This window comes from Mastomys coucha, unplaced genomic scaffold (assembly GCF_008632895.1).
Source record: "Mastomys coucha isolate ucsf_1 unplaced genomic scaffold, UCSF_Mcou_1 pScaffold23, whole genome shotgun sequence".
Lineage (NCBI taxonomy): Eukaryota > Metazoa > Chordata > Mammalia > Rodentia > Muridae > Mastomys > Mastomys coucha.
In genome coordinates this window covers 65,308,209-65,318,567 of record NW_022196906.1, presented here as the reverse complement: position 1 = coordinate 65,318,567, position 10,359 = coordinate 65,308,209, and the positions used below count along the sequence as shown (strand labels likewise).

Sequence of the window (10,359 nt, the reverse complement as noted above, 5' to 3'; positions counted from 1 at the left end):
TTTTATGGGGGTTTTATTTTGTTTCATTAGACAAGGCTTCACTATATAACCCCAGCTAGTTTTGAAATCAAGAGATCCACCTACTGCTACCTCCCAGGTGCTGGGAAATTCAAGATGTATGCCACCATTCTCAGCTACAATAGTATTTTTTAAAATATTATATACTCTTTATTTGAAATTATATAAAAACCACAGAAAGTGCCTTTCAGTGGTAAAAGACACCATCCTTGACACGGGGAATTCTAATTAAATCAGCATTGTCTAGAATAGATAGTTGCCCTCCTGACATTTAACCATTGCTTGTAACAAGCCAGTGAACGCAAACTGAAACACAAGTAATGCTTCTTGTTTCTGAGATAGTGATAGAATTTTCCCAGTGTTTAAACATATTCATATGCCCAGTTTTATAAATCTAATTATAAAACTATTTAATAGATTTGAGATGACACCCCCATCTTTCTGGAAAGTAGAACATTACTAATTAAGTTCACTCTTATCTTGAGAAAGAGAGAGCAGTACATAGCAAGTATGCAGCTGAGATTGTTATTTTTAAAAAGATAATATCCACTTTACTACAAGCCAGTTTTACTTAAATCAGGACTGTACAAGAAAAACACTTAGCCATTCATGACCTGAATTTTGGTGTATTCATTAAATTATAGTATACTTTAAAACCCAAGAGACACTTGTCTTGTAGTAAATACAGTGGAATTATTGTTAGTAGCCTTTTAAGATAAGCTACTAGGTCTACCCTTTCTCCCTTCTTAATCCCAGTGAAGATCATTTTTGTTCCAGAGATATGCTTTTGGGGATCCTCCAAATACTCTCTCAGGGTATCCTCTGCTCAGGCGGTGACTTTGGTCTTGCTGGCATCTGTATAAGAGAATCCAACAGCATGACCTGTCTTCTGCCCAAACAGACCATGGAGATTTGGTCTAGTCTTATGCTGGCCTCTCTTTTCACAGTGTGGAACACTTCTAAACCAAAATCTTCTTGCCTTTCTCAACATCACCCATTTTTAATTCACTCCCAGGTCAACACCATAAATACTACAACCCTAAGATGGACATTTTGCTGTCTGTACAATAGCATTTTAAAAGTGATTAGGAGTGAGTACATTCAACAAAAGATGTATCATATCTCTCCACTGAAATCTATTTAGAAAAAAAATTCAAAGAAACTAAAGAAGACTTAAATAAGTGGAGGTATCAGATTTAGGATATTAAGACTCTATGGTTGGGCTGGGTGTACAGTGTGGTAGATAGAATGTGTGCTTAGCACGCAGTGGGCTTAGGACATGAGGTCCAATTGTCAAGACTTAGCACTCCTAACACAAAGCTATCAACTTTACAAGTTACCTAAAGATATACCAGTCTCCATCAAAATAGCAAGTTTTGCTGTAGACACTGACAAGGCAGCTCTAACATGATGGACATGCAAAGGACCTAGCCCAGCAAAGCAAGTCTGAAAAGAAACAGATGGCCATAACCTCCCTAAACAGAACCAGCAACTAGGACCTAGAATTCAGATACATAAACCTATGGAAGATATTTCTCATTTAAACCACAAGGCATTCAAGAGACATGTCTGCCATCTCCAGATGTTTATTTTCTCTGTCTTCTTATGAAGATGCTTGAGACAGTCACTCTATCTTTTCTTTCCATTTCTATTGTGGGAATGAATATGAGCAATACACATGAAGACCACATGTAAAGGCTAATTTAAAAAAAATAAAAAGGTAAGTTGCCAATATGAGCATCAAATATTATATTTACTTTCACTAGTATACTTTTTATTACATTTCATATCATTTACTTGTGTGTGTGTATGTGTGAGCACACACATGTAGAGGTTGGAAGACACTTTTGAGATTCTGTTCTCTGCTTGAACCACGAGTCACAGAGACTGAACTCAGGCCACCAGGCTTGTCAGCAAGTGTCTTTACTGAGCCATTCGCTATTGCACTAGCTTTTTTTTTTTTAAAGCGAAAAGTTGGTCCCAGGGAGTGGGGAGGTCTGGTGGGGTTTGAGGGGGGACATCCTCTTGGAGACAGGGAGTGAGGGGAGAGGGAGGTATGGGATATGGAACAATCGGAGGGTGTACCAGGAGGATAAAGTGGCACAGGTTCCTTCTGGTCTGGGCAGGTGCCCTGAGCAGACCTTGGGGCTAACTCCACAGCCAGTCCCACAACACTCAGAAGAAGCTCTACTCCCAGGCACTCAAACACACCCAGGACCACAGGATCCCAGGATTCCAGGAGCAATGTCACACCAGGATCTCAGGGTCCTAGAGGCAGTTTGACTCCAAGGAGTTCTGACACACACAGTATCTCAGGATCACAGAATTCCAGAATCACAGGATCAAAGAGAGAGCTTGACTCTGAGGAGTTCTGACATACACAGGATCACAGGAAGGACAGACTCCAGTCAGATATAGTGAGGGCAGGTAGCACTAGAGGTAATCAGATGCCAGGAGACAAGCATAAGAACAAAAGCAACAGAAAACAAGGTTATTTGGCATCATCAGAACCCAATTCTCCCACCATAGCAAATCTTGGATATACTATCACACTGGAAAAGCAAGATTCAGATCTAAAATCACTCCTCATGATGGTGATAGAGGACTTGAAGAAGGACATAAATAACTCCCTTAAAGGGACCTTAGATGAAACACCCAACAGGGAGAGGGGATTTATAGAGCCCACCTCCAGCATGAAGACAGGACATCAAATGAGGGATAGAGTTGCCATCCCACAGTCACATCTTTGACCCATAATTGTTCCTGTCTGAAAGAATTACAGGGATGGAAATGGAGAGGAGCCTGAGGAAAAGAAGGTCCAACAACAGGTCCAAAGTGGGATTCAGCTCAAGGGGAGGTCCCAAGGCCTGACACTATTACTGAGGTTATGGAGCGCTCACAAAAAGGGATCTATCATGACTGCCCTCCAAAAGACCCAACAAGCAGCTGAAAGAGTCAGATGCAGATATTTGCACACAACCAATGGACAGAAGCACCTGACCCCTCCTGTTGAATTAGGGAAGGCTAAAAGAAGCTGAGGAGAAGGGTGACCCTGTAGGAGGACTGCAGTCTCAATTAATCTGGACCCCTGAGATCTCTCAAACACTAGATCACCAAACAGACAGCATACACCAGCTAATATGAGGCCCCCAACACACATACAATATAGGACTTCTGGGCCTGTGTTCATTCAGAGAAGATGCATCTAATTCTCAAGAGACTGGAGGCCCCAGGGAGTTTAGAGATCAGGTGGGGTTGGAGGTAGGGGCATCCACGTGGAGATGGGCTGGGGTGGGGAGGAGGTGTGGAATGTGTAGCAGGGGTGGGCAGGGAATGGAATATGGAGTATAAAAAATAAATTTTAGAAATAATAAAATAAATAAATAAATTACTCCCTTAACAAAATGCAGGAGAACACAGGTAAACACCTAGAAGCCCTTAAAAAATTACAGGAAAGCACAATCAAACAGGCCAAGGAAATGAACAAAACCATTCAAGATCTAAAAATGGAAATAGAAACAATAAAGAAATCACAAAAGGAGACAACCCTGGAGATAGAAAATCTAGGAAAGAGATCAGGAGTCATAATGCAAGTATCACCAACAGAATACAAGAGATAGAAAAGAGAATCTTAGGTACAGAAGATACCATAGAAAACATTGACATAATAGTCAAAGAAAATGAAAAAAGCAAAAAGTTCCTAACCCAAAACATCCAGGAAATCCAGGACACAAGGAGAAGACCAAACTTAAGGATAATAGGTATAGAAGAGAGTGAAGATTACCAACTTAAAGGGCCAGTTAATATCATCAACAAAATTATAGATGAAAACTTCCCTAACCTAAAGAAAGGGGTGCCCATGAACATATAAGAAGTTTAAAGAATTCCAAATAGATTGGACCAGAAAAGAAATTCCTCCCGTCACATAATAATCAAAACACCAAATGCATTAAATAAAGAAAGAATATTAAAAGCAGTAAGGGTAAAAAGGTCAAATAACCTAAAGACAGACCTATCAGAATTACACCGGAGTTCTCACCAGAGACTATGAAAGCTAGAAGATCCTGGGAAGATGTCATACAGACCCTAAGAGAACACAAATGCCACCCAGGCTACTATACCCAGCAAAACTCTTAATTACCATAGACTGAAAAACCAAGATATTCCATGACAAAAACCAAATTTACATAATATCTTTCCACAAATCCAGCTCTACAAAGGATAATAGATGGAAAACACCAAAACAAGGAGGGAAACTACACCCTAGAAAAAGAAAGTAATCTCTCAACAAAGATTGCCACACAAACATAATTCCACCTCTAACAACAAAAATAACAGGAAGTAATGATCACTTTTCCTTAATATCTCTTAACATCAATGAGCTCAATTCCCCCCAAAAGACTAACATACTGGATAGGTAAACAGGACCCAGCATAAAAGAAACGACAAAGACAGACACTACCTCAGAGTAAAAGGTTGGAATACAATTTTCTAAGAAACAAGCTGGAGTAGCCATTCTAATATCGAAATCAACTTTCAACCAAAGTTATCAAAAAAAGATAAGGAAGGATACTTCATACTGGTTAAACAAAAAAAATCTACCAAATGAACTCTCAATTCACTCTGAACATCTATGCTCCAAATGCAAGGGCACCCACATTCATAAAATAAACTTTACTAAAGCTCAAAGTACACACCCCACACAATAATAGTGGGAGACTTCAACACTCCATTCTCAGCAATGGACAGATCGTAGAAACAGAAACTAAACAGAGACACAGTAAAACTAACAGAAGTTATGAACCAAATAGATCTAACAGATATTTATAGAACATTTCATCCTAAAATAAAAGAATGTAATTTCTTAACACCTCATAGTACTTTCTTCAAAATTGACCATATAATTGGTCACAAAACAGGCCTCAACAGATACAAGAAGAATGAAGTAATCCCATGCATCCTATCAGACCACCAGGGACTAAGCATGGTCTTAAATACCAACAAAAACAACGGAAAGCACACAAACACGTGGAAGCTGAACAATGCTCTACTCAAAGATAACTTGGTCAAGAAAGAAATAAAGAAATTAAAGCCTTTTTAGAATTTAATGAAAATGAAGACACGTCATACCAAAACTTACGGGACACAATGAAAGCAGTGGTAAGAGGAAAACTCATAGCTCTAAGTGTCTCCAAAAAGAAACTGGAGAGCTTACACTAGCAGCTTGACAGCACACCTGCAAGCTCTAGAACAAAAAGAAGCAAATGCACCAAAGAGAGTAGATGGCAGGAAATAATCAAACCCAGGGCTGAAATCAACCAAATAGAAACAAAAAGAACTATACAAAGAATCAACAAAACCAGGAACTGGTTCTTTGAGAAAAATCAACAAGATAGATAAACCTTTAGACAGACTAACCAGAGGGCACAGAGACAGTATCCAAATTAATAAAATCAGAAATGAAAAGGGAGCCATAACGATGAAATATATCTTAAAATAATTATTCTGTTTGTTGAATATTAACAGTTTAAAATATTAAAATCACGCTCTATAAATATCAAAAAGAAAAAAGGATTAAAGAATAAATTTTAAAAAGTTGTTTTTCTCAAATCACCTTTTAGAAGCTTAATATGTATCACACTCACATACATAAAGCATAAGCAGAAACGCTTTTGTAGAAGGACAAGATAGAATCACTCTGTGTACCATGGGTATCAACCACAAGCTCTACAGACTGAAAACAAAGGCAAAAAATACCACAAATTAAGCAGAAAAACATAAGTTTAATAATTTCACAAGTCAGAGAAGAGTAACATGAATATAGCACAAGTAAAACCAGAGCCTGAGTCTGAACCAGTCATCTTTATTTAGTCAGCCAATGACCTTCTCACCATACCAAGTTATAGATCGCCTGCTTAGAATGTACAAGGGATCACAATTGGCAAAATGTAGGCTTTCTAGTAAACACCAAAATCAAACGACTGAATGAAAAAGCATAACCAATAGTAGAAAATATGAAAATGAGTAAATAACAAGAACCTAAAAGAAGCAGATCAAAGAAGTAAAACAAGCTGAATACTCTGTCTCAGGATGTCATTCAATATCAACCTAGGCAGAATGACCAGTGTTAGCAATCAGGCTTTCCCTCCCATGCAACATGCACAGTGCAAAAAAGGTTCCAGGTACCCTGTGTCTGTGTGTGTGTGTGTGTGTGTGTCTGTGTGTGTATGTCTGTCTCTGTCTCTCTCTCTCTCTCTCTCTCTCTCTCTCTCTCTCTCTATATATATATATATATATATATATATATATATATATATATACATATCTCTCTCTACATATAGATAGATAGATAGATAGATAGATAGATAGATAGATAGATATAGTCCATTCCCTCTTTGCCTCTGTCTCCTCTATGCTTTCTCTCCCTCATTCTGTGTCTTGTTCATTCTCTCTGTCTCTATCTCTCTGTCTCTCTTTCACGTCCTCACTCCTAGGCAGCCTTTAGCCCTCCCTCCTCCCCAGCTTTAAATCTGTTGCATGGCATAATTTCTTAGTAGCACACCTTGGCACAGCCTACCAAATTTACCCCACCTTCACCATATTTATTCTATCAACTCATTTATCAGGGTCAAGAAAAATATGTTTTTACTTCATTCCATAAGGAAGAAATTATCCAAATCAAATGTAACTGGATCCCTATAATCACCACAGAATTAATAGAGATTGTTCTTCCTAGATTGGTCCATCAGGCATGCACAATCTGTTGAGTTTGATCCCCAGAATCCATTTAAAAAGAAAAAGCTGGGCCCAACAATGGGAAACAGAGACAGGAGAATCCCTTGGGCTCCTTGGTCAACAAACTTAGCCTACTTGGCAAGTTGTAGACCAGTGAATAACATGCCTCAAAAAAAGAGAATGGCTACACCTGAGGAACAACATCCACGGTTGCGTGTTCACAAACATGGATGTACAAATATGTACACCTACACACAAACACAGAAGAAGTATAGCCCTTATAAGAGTGAGGTAAGATTACTCTTGTTCAAGGGCAACCTGAACTACAAGGTGAGTACCAGACTGGCTTATGCTATATAGTAAGACCCAGGCTAGTCTGAGTTACATAGTGAAACTTAAAATAAAACAGCTCTTAGGAGCAGAGGCAGGAGGACTGCTGTTAGTGCAAGGCCAGACCTTGTTTCTTACAGGAAAAAAAAAAAAAAAAGCTGCTGAGATGATTCAACAGCTAAGGGCTCATAAAACACAAATCTTACTAAAACCTGAGTTTGATCTTCAAAAGTGAAAGAACCAACTCCATAAGAGTTGTCCTCCTACCTTCATATGCATGTGCAGAAACACATACACACATACTACATAAATAAATGCTTTTGAAGGGATGGGTTTTCTGCTACCCAACTCATGATATGGCAGAAACAAAGCACAAGACACATCCAAACCTATCTATAGAGTTACTACATCACAGAATGCAGAACTGCAGAACCAAGACTTAAATGAGATTAAACTTGCATTTTACAAACCACATCAATTAAATTCCTCAGAAGATTATAGTACATTGGTATTACAGAAGCCTAAAATGCATGGTAGTCAAACCACGAAACATGATATTTAAGGCAGGACTATATGATAGTTATAGCAAGATGCAACACGTCTCCAGCTAGTATTTTAAAGGAATATAGGAAAACAGTTTCTGGTACATTATACACTATTACATGAAGACAAGGATTGAGAAGCACAAATTATCCAAAATTATTAGGAAGATTTTATGTCTTAGAATATGATGCATCTGCCATTTCTGCATATTCTAGATATTCCCATATTCCTTCCTTCCTTCTTCCCCTCGCTCTTCCGCCCTTCCTTCCTTTCCCTCATTGTGACCATATGTAAAAACCTAAGTAAGACTTAGGGTCTGTACCTCAAGTTCACAAGAGAAGACATGCACATTTGGACATAATAAAACAAAATAATTGAAAAAGTAAAAAGTCATAATTGACATAAACGTAGCACTAAGTAGGTAATCCCATTTATCCAAATGAAACCATTTCAGAAATCCAGAAAATGTATTATTCTAAGCAAATTATCTTTGATGTATTTTACCTTAGTATCTAATTGGTAAATCTTTTAAAATACTTTATTCAACAACTGTAATACTGGCTCAAGTAACACTTTTCACAAACTTTCAACCCTATTTCAAGAGCAATACCTTTTTGTAGAATTCTTAATTTGGGTTTAGAAGCCAGGCAAGTAGTTCATGCTATAATTCCTGCACTCTGCAGGCTAAGCAAGCTAGTAGAATTGCTGCCACAAATTCAAGGCCAGCATGGTCTACATCTTCAATTCTAGGCTATCCTGAGATGCAGAGTGAGACCCTGTCTCAAAAAAATCACAAAGACATGGGCTGGGTATATACCTCAGTTGGTAGAGTGTTTGCCTAGCATACACAAAGACCTCAATTCAAGCCCCAACATTTCGTAAACCAGGTATGGTTGTATATTCCTGTAATCTCAACAACAGAGATGGAGGCAGGAAGATCAGAAGTGGATGGTCATCTTTGTCTGTGTAGCAAGTTCAACCAGCTTAACATATATGAGACTCTACCTCAAGGGAGAAAGGAAAAAAAAACTTAGGCTTGGAAAAAACCTGCATGCGCACACACTCACACATATACAGTATTTTATTTTGGTTTGGTCTTTTGGAACAGGAACTCTACACAGCCCTGATTATCCTGGAACTCACTACATAGACCAGGCTGGCCTCAAACTCAGAGGCCTACCTAACTCTACCTCCTGAGCACTGGGATTAAAGGAGTACACCACTGACCTATGCTTGGCTTGGGAAAAAAAAAAAAAACCTTAATATTAAGCAAAGCTGAAAGTTTGTTCATACGCTGATTTATAAAAAGGACTATTTGAACACATAGGGGCTGGAATACTTCTAAAAATTCAAATCATAATTGTTTAATCATAATGCAGTAATGTAAATAATACAATAATGCAATGCAATAATTGTCTAATCATAGTGCAGGTTTTCAAATAAGATAAATAAACTCTTGAATATACTTGGCCCATGGGAAGTGGCACTATTATGAGCTATGGCCTTATTGGAAGACATGTGGCCTTATTAGAGGAAGTATGTCACTCTGGAGGCAGAACTTTGAGGTCTCATACATAATGCTCAAATGCTCAAGCTCCACCGAGAGCCTCCCCCTTGCTGCCTACAGAAGACAGTCTCCCCCTGACTGTTTCAAAATGTAGACATCTCCTTTTCCAGCACCATGTCTGCCTGCATGCTGTCGTGCTTCCCATCACAATGATAATGGACTGAACCTCGGAAACTGTAATACAGCCCCAATTAATTGTTGTTCTCTATAAAAATTGCCTTGGTCATGGTATGTCCTTACATCAATGAAAACTAAGGTACTGTGCAAGCATAATCATTATATATGTGAACTAACTGTGCTGTATTCAACATGTTCCATAATTGATTAATTTACCTGGTTCTGAGAGACTGGGCCCTGATTTGCAATTAAGATAAATAAACTTATTGATATCTTTAAAAGGCTGAAAAAGTAGGTAAGTAATCTAGCCACAATGCATATGACAGTGTTTATAGATGTGGTTACAGTTAAAGGTAACCCAAAGTCTTCCTTACAGTGTACTATCAAATACAAATATACAAAAGTCACTTATAAAAGTTAAATGCAGCTCTCTGGGCTGGTGTCCTGAGCAGAGCGTGGGCACAAGCTCTGCAGCCAGTCCTACAACACCTAGAGGAAGCTCCACTCCCAGGTGCTCTGACACTCTCAGGATCAGAGGTGAAGAGGACACAACATCTGTCCCAACACTGGGAGTAACTGGGACCAGTGGGACCAGGCACACAGGAACTCCACCAGCAGAGTGGCTCGGGTTCCTTCTGGTCTCTCTGGACTGATGTCCTGAGCAGGCCCAGGCTCCACAGCCAGTCCCACAACACCCAGAAGAAGCTGCTTCACTCCCAGGTGCTTAACAAGCCCAGGGTCACAGGACCCCAGAATCACAGGATAACAGAGACAGCTTGACTCTGAGGAGTTCTGACACAACCAGGATCACAGGAAGGACTGGCTCCAGTCAGACTTAGCAAGGGCAGGTAGCACTAGAGATAACCAGATGTCGGGGGCAAGCAAAAGAAAATAAACAACACAAACCAAGGTCACTTGGCATCATCAGAACCCGATACTCCCACCATAGCAAGTCCTGGACACACCATCACACCAGAAAATCAAGATTCAGATCTAAAATCACTTATCATGATGATGATACAGGACTTTAAGAGAGACATAAATAGCAC

At 39.1% G+C, this 10,359-nt stretch overlaps 1 protein-coding gene and 1 pseudogene across 1 annotated transcript in view; both read right to left on the bottom strand.

Moving 5' to 3' along the window:
• On the bottom strand, positions 1-1,954 carry LOC116073843 (annotated as a pseudogene).
• The window catches only part of Adam10 (ADAM metallopeptidase domain 10), a 120,047-nt gene that overhangs the window by 79,696 nt on the left and 29,992 nt on the right, over positions 1-10,359 (bottom strand). The window lies entirely within an intron of this gene.